Genomic DNA, 14134 nt, shown 5'->3' with positions numbered 1-14134 from the left:
TTGCCCCCGTAACGTCCTCAAAATAATGCATAAACCCAACATTTAAGATATCCATAGACATACGAGAATAAAGCATATTTTCATTTATCAGAGTATTCATTGCAAAAGTATTACATGTTGACAACAAAAGTAAATGCCCTACGGGCTTACAACTTTCCAAGCCAACACTTGGTTACAAAAAGAGAGTACTAACTCAAATACACATTAAGCCCTCGGCTTGAATTTACATGTAATACCAAAAGAAAACAACAAAAAGAGCTATCAGCCTTAAAGGCTCCCAAGCTACGTCCTTGGAGGTGGCATATCACCTGAACCTGAAAATTATGTCCCATATAGGGTGAGCCAAAGCCCAGTAGAGATATACTAAACCAAATATGAGAAATAACTAAACCATTAGCATTCGATAGATGATTAACACTTGCAAACCAACTTACAACACTTTCCAGTTTCATGACAAATACGTTCATGTTTCATTACATCTCTCTTTACTTCCAATTCAAGTTTATAAATATGGCTCATTATCTACCTAAACAAGTAAATGAGACTACACTCATATCAAAAACACTTCCAATACTTCAATTATCTACGTTATGCAAATGTAATCAGGATTTCGGGACTTTCACCCTGGACACTCCGACCAACTTAGTTATCAATGGAGTCCATCCCCTATCTCCTCCCAAATAGGTTTGCGAGTCCATCCCATATCTTCTCCCAAACCATGGAGTACATTCCCTATCTCCTCCCAAACAGTATACATATACAATGTATTTAAACACTTATCATATACAATAATCAATCAATACACAAATTCAATGTATTATTCCAACCGTCATATTCAATGACATATTCAAGGTGATTAGTTTCAGTTTTTCCCTAATCAACATACAATGTCTACAATAATCAAGACTATCCTCCACCGATAGTCCAAAGCAGTTATCTCTAAACAGATAATAAATTTATCAAACAGATAAAATATTAACCTTTCCATAGGTGAGTGATTAACTAATCCAACTACACCGTTCAATCCCACAATTTCCCAATTTCACGAGTTTCAACTCAATTTCACATTCTCATATCTTTTCCAAATTAATTACACAAATTAATTAATCACATTAATTTAGGGCTTTTCCCCATTTTTCCCAAACCTTGGCCCTAAGGCTCATTTTCATTAATTCAACAACAATAGTTCAATTTTCCAAGGTCTCACATACACATGGAGTTTTTAAAACACAAAACCCCTTTTTATATAATTTCAATACAAACCCTTACTTTCCCAAAATTACCAAGCAACACCATCTATATATCCAAAATACCCAACATTTATGTCAAAACTCATATAGAGGAGTAGGTTATCCCTACCTCAAATGAAGAGACCAAATGGAGAAGATGAAGAAAACTCGAAGTGCTTCGAATCCACTGTTTTTCAGATTAAAGTGAAGCCCACGCCACCCTCTATCTTCCTTACAAAGAGATTTGGGTGGAAACACTCTAGAAGTAAATGAAATCTTAGAGAGAATGTATATATAGAGAGAGGGAGTAGCTGATCTAGGGTTTGTGTAAAAGAGAGGATGAAAAAGTGTGTAAAAAACCCGCTGCTGCAAACTGATATATTCGAGGCTCGCTCGAGCGAAGGAATGGTGACTCGAGCGACCAGACACAAAGAAACCTCGCTCGAGCCAACAATTCGAAGCTTTAGGTCTGCAACCTAGAAGCACGCTCGAGCGAGGAAACGCTCGCTTGAGCGAAGAAACCCAAAACATAGTCCTCGTTCGCTCGAGTGAAGGAAAGCTTGCTCGAGCCAAGAAACGCAACCTTCAGGTCCGAAACCAGATGCAGACACAAGCTCGAGCGTAAGACTTCTCGCTCAAGCCAGCAGACACACCCCCCCTAACTCTCGCTCGAGCGAAGGAACCCTGGCTCGAGCGAAGGAACTAAAACACAGAGCTCGCTCGAGCGACAAAAGCCTTACTCGAGCGAAGACACCAAAATCTAGGCAGCAACCATTTGTTTCAAAACACACCCAACCTGTTACAAACTTGCCGAACATATCCTAAAACTCAAATACAAAGAATTAAAGGACGGAAATGAAACATATGCAACAGCCGACATCCACGAAACTGAGTTCGGAATACAACAACCAATGGAAGGAAAATCGGGATCGCTATAGCCTCCTCGGTTAGTATTAGTTGGAAAAAAAATTCATTGAAAAAAAAATTAATTAAAAAAAAAAATTGTTAGTAAAATTTTTAAATTTTTGTTTAAAAGCCAACGAAAACTAATTTTTTGAATTTACGTTTTCTCCTCAAATTTACAAACTAAGACAACCATTTATAAACCAAAAAAATTATCAAACAAGTTTTTATGACAATTTTTAAAATTTTTGTAATTATAAACTGAAAACTAAAAACAAAATGGTTACCAAACAGGTCTCAGATGGTAAAAATGTCGTAAAATTAACAAATAATTAAATAAGTTACCAACGTAAGAAATGACTTATCAAAAGATTCTTAGGCTATGCATGATTTGATTTTTAGAATTTTTTTTAAATTAAAAATTAATTTGGTTAAGAAATAAAAAATAAAAAAATTATTTTTTAAACGAAATTATTTTTTATTTTTTATTTCTTAACCAAATTAATTTTTAATTTTTAAAAAAAAATTCTAAAAATCAAACCATACATAGCCTAAGAATCTTTTGATAAATCATTTCTTATGTTGGTAACTTATTTAATTATTTGTTAATTTTATGACATTTTTACCATCTGAAGCATGTTTGGTAACCATTTCGTTTTCAGTTTTTAATATATATTTATAAAAATTTAAAAAACTGTCATAAAAGCTTGTTTGATAATTTTTTTGGTTTATAAATAATTGTCTTAGTTTGTAAATTTGAGGAAAAAACGTAAATTCAAAAAATGAGTTTACTTTGATTTTTAAACAAAAAATTAAAAATTTTACTAACAAATTTTTTTTTTCAATTAATTTTTTTCCAATGAATTTTTTTTTTCAATGATTTTTTTTTTTCCAACTAATACTAACCGAGGTGGCAATTGGTAATATTACTTTAAATCTTAAGGAGGGGATTGTAATTTCTAAAATGTGAGGGGTGTCAATGTAATTTACCCAATGAGGGTAAAATTGGTATTTAAAAAAATTAAAAGGGCTGAGGGGGAATCTGTAATGAAACTTTAAACATCAAGGGGGGAGATATAATTTTCAAAAGGTGAGTGGGGAACTGTAATAAACACAAACCTCAAGAGGTATCAGTGTAATTTATCCAAAAGTTATTTTATTAACTTTCTAAGTTTTTATGAAAGGAAGTACAAAAAAAAATAGTAGAGAGAATGACATGATTACTTATAATGACTTTTTAACTTTTTAATTAAAATCTATAATTATCAAAAGAAATCTAAATATTCAACTCAGTTTATGTGCAATTCAAATAACAGCTTCTTCCCATCAACACATTCTATACTAAGGAAGGAGTATTTTTTGTGATGAATTGCATTACAAACACTTTTTCACTTTTAAAATTAAAAAAAAAATAAATTTGGTCCTTAATTGTTTCTAATTTAGGCCAATAACCAACAGAGGTTCAAAATTTGACATAAAATATCAAGTGTACACCACATAGTGTTCGGAATTTTGATAAAAATAAAATAGAATCATTACTGTTCAGTGTGTTTGATCGTTACAAAATTAAAACAAAATAAATGTTGCTTACTTGATCATTACTCACTCCGTCTCAAAATAACAATTCCTTGTGGGGAATTCAGTTTTTTTGATAGTACAATTATTATATTTTAAAAATATTAATTTTTCAAATTTACCCTTTGATAATATATGTTTTTTAGAATATCAATTGTTATAATTATACTTTTTGTGTTATTAATGAATTTAAAAGAAGGCTAAAATAATAAATTTATATTATTTTATTCATTAATTTTTAAAAATGGATTAATATTTTGAAATAATAAAAAATAGAATAAGAGACTAATATTTTGAGACGAAAGGAGGTTGTTTCAAGTTTAAGCCGTAAATTACTTTTTCTAACCTAATTAATGTTTTTGTAAGCCTATATATTCGTAGTGATATTCTTTGAGATGGTATATATATATAGGGGTGTAAATTTCGCCCGATCCAACCGTGTCAACCTTTGCTACAGGCAGCGACGATGATTCATGGGAAGTGGCCTGGTCGTCGTCGGAGTTACGGCAACAGGGGCTTACGTGACATGCTATCCGCTGATCTTTACGTTTTTGAAGCCAAGTCATGGGAATCATTCTCAGTTAGACGATGAAGGTACCAACAACAACAATCACAACAACGATCACAACAACAAAAACTAATAACAGATTTGATTGAAAACCTCCAGATGATTTTCAAAACCTTCAAATCTGGCTCCAATTAGTTCGAAATCCCTGAAAAATAAAGGGTATGTTTGGTTTGTGTTTGAGAGATGTGTTTTAGAGATAAAAAGTACGAAAACATGTTTTGTTTAGTTTTTTTTAAAAGATGTTTTGGAAAATTATTTTGAGATAGAGTTTTGGAAAAAGTGATTGATTTGATATGTGTGAGAGAGAGATTTGTTTGGAAAACTTGTTTGGTTTACAAGTTTTGAGAAATTTTTTTAGGAAAATTTGTTTGGTTTGATTATTTTTGAAAACTTATTTGTAGAGAAAATTTCCCAAAATTTTTTCAGAAAATCAAACCAAACGAGCCCAAAAACACTTCATCAAAAGCTGTTTAGATCTGTAAAGGGGAGAGAGAGAGAGAGAGAGAGAGACGTCAGATTGACTGTGGATGAGTTTGTGATCGTCAGCGATGATAGAGACGGCAGTGGCACTGAGATCGACGATGGATGAGTAGTCGATGATGGAGGTAACTGTGGCGTTGAGATTGGTGAGAGAGATAGAGAGTGTGAGATTGAGATCTGATGAGAGAGAATTTTTTTTTTGATTAAAGAGAGATATCGAACAGTGAGAGAAATAAAAGGGTCGGGCTAGAGAGGTATTTTGGTCATTTTGTAAGAACTTATTCTTATCCACATAATAAAGAAAAATGTTTGGGAGCACTAATTAGTGCTCCTACTAATTAGGTGGCAGTGGATTCCGCCATTAATGATGTAATGTTTTAGTGTTGGAGTTGTATTTTTTTTTTTTTACTTTTTTAATGCATTAGTGATATTAGTGATGATATTTTTAGTGGGATGAATCATTGTTGCATAATAAATTAAGAAAAATGATTTGTAACTCGAAAATTGACCCCCGAATGGCCCAAATATTGGGTCTGAGACTCTCTTTCTCCATTAGGACTCATACGTACATAGACATTTTCTTTCCCCTCTTTCTTTTCTCTCCTTTCTATCTCTCATACCGAAAGTCACTGAAGGAAATCTAATTATTGTATATTCCAAAGAATGCGCAACATCGTCGGCGGTGGAGATTCCGAAGAGACGTGGACGGTGGTCTAACGAGGTCGGTGGTTAGTGGGGCCATCGATGAACACCTAAGTCGATAGTAGTCGTCATCGTGTTCCTCAGTTCTGCTGCTGTTGGAGTATATTCCTAATATGAGTTGGGATATTACCCGTATTCGATCCAAAACAATCTCTGTAGGCCGCTTGAGCCTCACTCCCTTTCTTTCAGCTCACTAAAAACTATGGAATGAAATACAGAAAAAATGAATATGAATCTTATAGCGATTCTGGTTTAGACCCAACCCATTTTGCATTATGGACTCGGGTTTCATGGTTTCATATTGTTGTTTATGTCATATTTCCTTTATCTCTTTGAGTTTGGCTATTGGGTTGTATTGGTTATGTTTGAAATAGGTTGGTAGCTTAGTTTTCAAAACTTTTGTTGTCCAGAATTATACCCCTCCGCTTGAGTGACACTTCTTGCTCTCGAACGGGATTTTTGTGAACTGGCAGTATGTTTGCAGGTCCGCAAAACTACTGGGAGAGTATATTCTACGCTCGAGCATCGTTTTCTGTGCTCGAACGATCTTGGCTCGAGCGGCCTTTCTTACATTCGAGCATTGGTCTACTGTCTGCAAAACTACTGGGAGCGCGTATTCTACATTTGAGTGTCACTTCATGCGCTCAAGTAGTGTCTCCCTTTTTCTTTGTGTCTTGGCACTCGAGTGTCACTTATTGCTATGACGACCCCGCCTCGTATAATATTTTATATTTGATTAATTATGAAGATTTGGATTTTTAATTAGTCGTTACGTTGACTTAATTTGAAAATTATAAGAATTGTAAAATCTGACCTGTATATGATTCTATTAAAGATTTATTTTGGAATTAGAAATTAAGGGCCCAAATGGCTTAAGGAAGTGAAATTAAGAAATTGAATCAATTTAATTTTTAATTACGGACCCATTTGAGAGTTTAATTAAATACTTGATTCAGTTTAGTAAAATTGAGATTTGATTAATTAGGTCCGAATTAGAGGTAATTAAGTTAATTAAATTGTGAGGATGGAGAATTGTGATTATTACGAATTAAATCTATTTTTGAGATATCCAATTTGAATATGTAAGTTATTAATGAAAATTTTGAGTCTGATAAGAAATTGAAGGCCTAAATGATTTGAGAAACAAAAATTGATGATGTCAATAAGCTTAATTTGATATTCGAAGCTTTTTGAAAATTTGATTAAAAATCTAAATCAGAATGACAAAACTAAATAAAATTAACTGGGCCTTAATTGAAGTCAATTAGACTAATTAATTATGTGGGACTTGTGATTAGTTATGATTAATTAAATCATGATCAAGATTAATTAAAATTAAAAGATGGTTAATTAAGCTAATTAAAATCAAAGTTCAATCTCAATTAAGTATTTTAAGCAAGATTAATTAGTTAAAGAAATAACTAATACACCACCATGGGTTTATATAATAAGACAAGTGTCCCACTACCTTGTAATAAAATAAAATAAAAGATGATGAACTCAATAAGGAGCCTTCATCTGCTGGAAACAAATGATAAAAGAAAGAAAGAGGGGGAGAGCACGGCTGAGAGAAAGAGAGAGAGAGAGAGACCGAGAGGAAGAAAGAGAAGGGAAGAAGAAGGCTTTGTGGCATATCAAAACTCAAGTTAAAAATTATGGAAAATTCATCTTAAGGTAAGGAATTCCATCCTCTTTCTAGTGTGGTTTAATTAATCTAGACAAAATTAGTTGAAGGCAGATTAGAGAAAATTAAAATAGAGATTTGAGGATTAATTATATAAATTCATAGATTGAGTCTTGCATGTTCAATCAAGTTAGTTTGCAAAATATGAGTTATGATTCTTAAAACTTATCAAGGTTGAGTTTAATTTTAAGAAATATTCTTGAATTGAGTCCTATAAATTACATGCAACAAGACTTATTTTAAGAATTGACCCATACAATGGAGTCACTGCTGGAAAAATGACTTTTAGCGGCGTTTTAAAAACGCCGCTATATGTATGAAAAACGCCACTAATTCCTTTAGTGACGCTTATCACCAAACGTCGAAGACGCGGCCGTCGCTATAAGTTTATGACGCTTTAAAAACGTCGTAAAATTAGTATAGGCGGCGTTTTTAAAAACGCCGCTAAATGCGATAAATAATGATAAAATGACGTCATCCAATATTTAGCGACGTTTTTAAAACGCCGTGATAAATTTTTTTATTTTAAAAAAATGTCCGTTGGCACTGTAGTGGCGTTTTGAAAAAACGCCGTTATAGCTCTTTTTTTAACATTTTAATCCATTTTCTTTTTCAACATTTTAGATCTAATCTATATACACTTAAAAAGTACAATTTTTGTACAATATTTTTTTAACACACTGAATTGACAATATCAAAAGGCAATCTTGTAAATCACCTTTAAACCCACTCCAACTCCATCCCCATTAAAGGACATACACTGAATAAAATATTTTAACCAGTCCAGAAATTGCAGCTTGTTATTTGAATGGTGTACATGCATGAAACTGGTAAGGTCTGTTAGGATGTAAGGAAAAAGCAGCAAGTAAAATTAGTAAGCTAAGCATCCAATCATCAACCATTACGTACTTGAAGCACCAAAAAGGGAACCATTTTGTACGCTAGAGTTCCTATAAACTCTCATTTACTGCAACAGATCACAAGGGGTCTAGAACAAAACAAATCCACTAACAAAACTTGGGTGTAAACAAGCAGACTACTGTCTAACCAACACTTAAACTGAATAGATCACTAGACTCTCTTGCCTGCAGAACTGCCTTTAACTCAATTTTGTACCTCAACTCATTTTTTAGATTTACTTGTAGTAGTCCAATACCTTAGTGTGTAGATCTCTGCTGCAAGAGCTGTCACTCCCCCAATAGATACAATCAATTTATTTTGATCAATTAATATGGCCGGAAGACCCCCTGCAAAATGAATCCCCATAAGCATATTATAAACAAAATAAAATAATAAAATAAAATGAAGTAAATACACAAAAGCAACAAATAGAGCTTGTGATGAGCTAGCCAGAGAATACCATTGTGCTTCTATCTCTCCTCTTTAAGGACCCACCAACCATAGCAAATATAGAATTTTAAACAAGTGAAAGCCTATACATGAAATATAGCAGCATTAAATATTTAATATTCTTCACACAAAAAGAACATTAACACACATTGAAAAGACATGAAGTTGATGATTCCAAAAACAAGCAAAAGGTTCGGATGCAAAAAGTTACATTCCACCATCAAATCCATCTAGAAGCTTCCCATTATAGACAAGTTTAATACGAGAAGTATAAAAATCCAATATAACCTGTCCAGTTCTACGCACCATGTGACATCTGTTTTTTCAATATGATTTCAACAAATAATTTGATGATATAATAATTGTGAAGGTTATATAAACAATATGCCCTGTATCAATATTCTGTACTATTTAGCTAGTTTGAATAGAACTCACAATAAAACTCTAATCATGGCAACAGATAGTATATCTAGACTAGGCTATGTAGGTTGTGACCAGTGACTAGGATACATTCTACTCAATCACCATGATGGCTGGTCACACTGCTAGTGCAAGCAGTTGCTTTCAATGTTTCACTCAATGGGTTGTACTCTGCTTGTCCAAGTTTCAGCCCAAGTGCTAGTCAAATAATATTTAACTAACACAAATATATTACCGAAGATTATTGGCACTGTGAAATTATTAAACATAAGTCTAACACAGTCATGATTTACCGAAGGTCAGCACTTTGAAAGAGAATCAAGGGGGCAAAAACAAAAACAAAAATTCTAAAAAGAAGATCAACATTGCTTCTGATTTTACTTTATTAAGAATCAAAGATCAACCTTGCTAGAAAAACATAGCACAGAGGAGTAAGGGACAGAAGTGTTGGAGCTTCCATGGACTGAACAACATCCTCAAGCAATGGCACTCCCATCTGGTAGTTTAATGCATTACCATAACCCTTTAATATGAACAGCTCCAAATCATCTGTCCACTCCAGCAAGACAACCTAAAAATGTTTAGCTGCAATCCCAGATAGTTAGGACAAGAAACAAAAGTTGACACTTAATTTGTTCGTTCTTGAAGGAATATACATCATCAGTAGAGTGGCATGCAATGCAGGATCATACCTGCAATCCTGGCTCTTGACAAGCCTCTGCAAATTTAGCTGTTGAAAGAGCTGCATTTCTTTTAATATCAGCTTTCTTGCGCTCTAGTTCAGCCAGTTGCTGCTGAGTCCTTTGGACCTGATTTTTCTGATATGGTCTTCAAATATGAAATACAATTGATCAATAATATAAGCCGCACTAACATCAAGCAAATATTATTATTTAGCATTAACCAAGTAGGAATATTATTATTCTTGACCTGCTCTAATTTTCCAAAGAAAACAGTAAGTAAATTTCCAGATCTGAAATCCCAGATAATTAGGACAAGAAATAGAAAGAATGATTTATGAGTTAAGCATCATGCAACAAAAAGAATGATTTATGAGTTAAGCATCATGCTAGTAAAATGTTCTTCAGGGAGAAAAATGGCAAGACGGGAGCTAGTGTTCCAACAAAGTACTCACAGTTCTAAAGAATTTACCATGCAAAACACAACTCTATGTCATGACACAAGACCATGTCACAAATGATGCTCTGAAAACAATTAGATGTAGGACCAAATTGAAGAACTAACATATTACAAGGAATTATCAATGTTAAACCTTACAGTTTTTCCTTAATGATTTTTATGTTAAAACCTTAATTAATAATCATATCCTCGATCATCATGTAGAAAAAATCCTCTTCTTTATATTTCAATAACAAGTAAAGAGTCCCCAGTTCTTTTAAGATATCATTGATGCCAAACTAAAACAGGAAAGAAGCTATGTTAGAACGAAGGGACAGACCTGGAGAGTCAGAGCATTGGTGTGTTTGGTGACCAAGAAATTGGTCAAGTTCACACAATATGCCAAGGCAGAATTGAAGAGTAAATAAAAGATTATTTTGATATCATCTCTGGCAAGAGCTATTATGATCCCAACCATGTTTTCCTCCATCAACAATGTAGCAGGAATTAAGAACTAAACAGCTATTGGTGCCATGTATAACAGAAGGTTCATAGAATTTAGTTTTTCCCTGGAAAAGAAACTAAGATAATAGTGTGGGTTTTCAATAATGGAAGCAGATAAATAATCTATAACAAAAATAAAGGGCCCAAAATATTTACAATTTTGTTATAGAGACAAATAGTTAATTACCCTTCTGAGGACAGCAAAATGCCTTGAAGCAGAGACTTTAATGCCCTTGCAGCTGTAGCACCATGACACATTATAAAACCAAATAGATGGAAACTTGGTTCACCCTGCAGCCACATAACAAAGTTCAATAATATAATACATGAAAAGGTCCAAGAGGCCAAGAAACTCTAGAACATATCAGAAATACCGATTATAAATAATTTCTTCAACAACATAAACAAAGGTTATATGGATAACAGTGCAAGTAATTGAGTCATCATATAAATTAGCCAAATTTGCCAGTGCCAAACTTACAGCCATGGATTGGTAAAACATCATAAGGCACAAGATGAAAATGGACAAATCAATAATAGGATAAATTACAAGATGAAAATGGACAAATCAAGGGCTACAAGATAGTTTGATATAAATTATGAGGATGTTCAATAATAGGATAAAGTACACTGACCTCCCCCTTAAGTTTAGAGAAAACACAACAAACGCTACAATTTTGACATAATTACGTCGATCTCTCCTTTTAATATAAAGCTAAAAGAACAAAAATTATTGCAAATGATGTGAATACATGAAAATAAATAACATTTCAGTATAAAACTATAACAACCTTTTAAGAAAACCAAATCTAATTATGCTTAACTAGTGCGGTTTACTAAAAATCAATTAAATCCCTATATGCAACATTTTTCTTATGTATGCTATGGAGAAAACTTTACCTTTTCAATTACGAGGAAGAAATGTGAATACATGAAAGGAATCCACCAAACCACCTTGGAAGAACAGGGGTTATCAACCCACCATTAATTGCCACAGCAACTGCAATATTTATACTGCTACTATAAGTAAAACTCTTCCCATCTTTACATGTAGTATTCACAACTGGGTGCTGAGCAAGTGCCATGGCCGCAACCTTAGCTAACAATGCAGTCATAGTCACACAATGAAAAAATTTATGAAAAAATCTAACAAATGTTCACTAAACACAAGAAATATAAAAATATATCAGTTTTTTTATTTTATGTTTCTTCTTAAAATATATCATTTTTATGTTTCTACTACAGTCTACAACAGTAAAAAGAGGGCAAAGTCAAAGAACAGGGGTCATTTTACATTACCTTTTTTTTTCTTTTTTTCTTTTTAAAGATGATTACAAATAAAGGCTCTAGATGCAAGTTGCATGAAATTCCAGTGGCTGTAGGGAAAAAAAATATAAAAAAATAAAATATATATATCAGCAAAAAAAAATGGAGTTCAGGAAAAAGGAAGAAGAAATCTGGACAAAACAGAAATCTAGAATGAAAAACAAATCTGGATAAGATCAATTTGTTCTTGGTTTGCTGCCAATGAGGAGTACAAAAATCTGGAAAAAAAAAATGGAAAAAGAGGAAACAGAAATCTGGACAGAACAAAAAAAAATCTGGACAGAACAGAAATCTGGAAAAAAAATGAAAAATTATTGTCTTTGTTCTTCGTTTGCTGTAAAGAAACAAAATAAAAAAATTTGGAAAAAAAAAATGAATCGAAGAGGAGGACAAATCTGGACAGAACAAAGAAGAAGAGGAAGAAAAGAAAAAAATCTGAACAGAACAAAAAATGAATCTGTCGTTCCATGCAATCACCTCATTGTCCATGTGATTGAAACTACTCTCCATCGCGATCTTCCACTCCTCCGTACTCGAATCCTTTTTCTCTATCTCTTCCTTTACAAGTTCATGTAACCGATCTCTACACTTCATCGCCACCTACAAAGAAATCAAACACCTATTAACACTTGTTAATGAAAACCAAAATAAAAATGACTTGCTTGAAACCTTGTTAATCAGCAGATTTAACAAAATGTGTGAGAGATCAGATTAGATCGAGTTCGGATTTTGATGAGATTAGATCGATTTTCTTGTTCAATTTCGGCTCTACAATTTGCGAAAGAGATCAAGTTCGGGTTCGATGAAGAAAAGCTAGGGCAAGAACAAATCTAACAAAATGCAAGAGAGATCAGATCAGATCAGATCGAGTATGGATTTCGATCAGATTAGATCGACTTTCTTGTTCGATTTCAGATCTACGATTTGTGAGAGACACACACACACACACAGAGTTTGATGAAGAACAGCTAGAGTGAGAAAGATCGAGTTCGAGTCCAATGAAGAACAGCTATTGAGAGAGATCGATATTAATCGCGAGAGAGGAGCAGCTCATGAGAGATTGTGTTACTTTGGTAATTGGAATGGGGTTAAGTGTCTGTTAAGTAAAACAGACATGGCTCATTGAGACCATCAACAGTCATCATGCCTTGAAAAACGTGTTGGCTATTGAGATATACCACGGCGTTTCATAAAACGTCTTTGATTCAAACGTCGTCATAGGCAACTTTTCTTGTAGTGAGTTATGTTCAATTTATAGAAATTAATTTAGACATCAATTATGTTGAGTTTGGTTTTTGGTAGTCTTGCATGAATTTGAGTTTCATTTATACATGCATGGACAAATTTTGTAAGTTTTAATACTCTAATGATACATGCATCATAGATTTTGAAGAATTTGGATTAATTCAATCTCATATTTTGAAGAAAGAAATGAAAAGCTTTAGAAAAATTAAATTTATGGAAACTTGGAATTAATCCTAATGTAAGAAAAAATTTTGATTTTATTATGAATATTATGAATTTGTTTGATCCATGCTTGTAATTGAATTTAAAAGTTTTATTCAATTTAAACACATTTTAGAACATTTATGATTATAAACTGAGTTTTTGGTTAAAGATTGAGTTAAGTCGAAATTCTAAGGAATTAATGTTGTAATTCATAAGTTAAGTTTGATTTTGTTATTGTTAATGAAATTGGATTCTATTTTTACATACATGATGAAATTTCAAGAGTTTGGAAAGTCTAATTTATATTTTAAAATTGTGGGTTTGACATAAAGAAAATGAATAAAATCTAAATTCGGACAATTGGAGCATGATTTTGAATAAATGATTTCTAATTGGGAGTGTTTACTAAATTACAATGGTTCTCCATGATTTTGTGCCAAAATACAAGTTTTGAGGCTTTGAATATCAAATTTGAACTTCGAACACAATTCTGGAAATTCTAGAATTCACACTGTCCGCTCGAGCGAGGAAAGTCTCGCTTGAGCGTGAAAATCGAGCTCCCAGAAGTTTTCAAAATTTTACAGTCCGCTCGAGCGACCAAAGTAGCGCTTGAGCGAGGACCCTATTTTCATCAAATTTTGACTAACTCTTTTAAATGCATAATTGCATCCTCATGACATTCTAAGTATTCTTAGGCACCAATTGGACTCAGATAGTCAGAGAATGAAGTAGAAACACATAAAGAGAGTTGAATTAAAATGAAATGAATATTGAATGGTGCTATTATTGTGTTTTGTAATGTGATTTGTTTAGGTGGACGTCTGA

At 32.9% G+C, this 14134-nt stretch overlaps 2 long non-coding RNA genes across 2 annotated transcripts; both read right to left on the bottom strand.

The window, feature by feature from the left end:
* Positions 1 to 8252: 8252 nt before the first annotated feature.
* On the bottom strand, positions 8253 to 9739 carry LOC145814051 (uncharacterized). The gene is made up of 3 exons (XR_014357505.1): positions 9604 to 9739; positions 9316 to 9460; positions 8253 to 8388 (listed from the first exon to the last, which is right to left on the bottom strand). It is a non-coding gene; the product is annotated as an uncharacterized LOC145814051 (long non-coding RNA).
* Positions 9740 to 10370: 631 nt separating this feature from the next.
* Positions 10371 to 12950, bottom strand: LOC145814050 (uncharacterized). Its single transcript, XR_014357504.1, has 5 exons — positions 12530 to 12950; positions 12338 to 12460; positions 11435 to 11633; positions 10722 to 10825; positions 10371 to 10599 (listed from the first exon to the last, which is right to left on the bottom strand). It is a non-coding gene; the product is annotated as an uncharacterized LOC145814050 (long non-coding RNA).
* Positions 12951 to 14134: the final 1184 nt, after the last annotated feature.

This window comes from Camellia sinensis, unplaced genomic scaffold (genome assembly GCF_055761805.1).
Source record: "Camellia sinensis isolate YWXY unplaced genomic scaffold, ASM5576180v1 Unanchor1, whole genome shotgun sequence".
Classification (NCBI taxonomy): Eukaryota; Viridiplantae; Streptophyta; class Magnoliopsida; order Ericales; family Theaceae; genus Camellia; species Camellia sinensis.
Note: the sequence above shows the minus strand (reverse complement) of the source record. Positions and strands in the feature narration are given on the sequence as shown.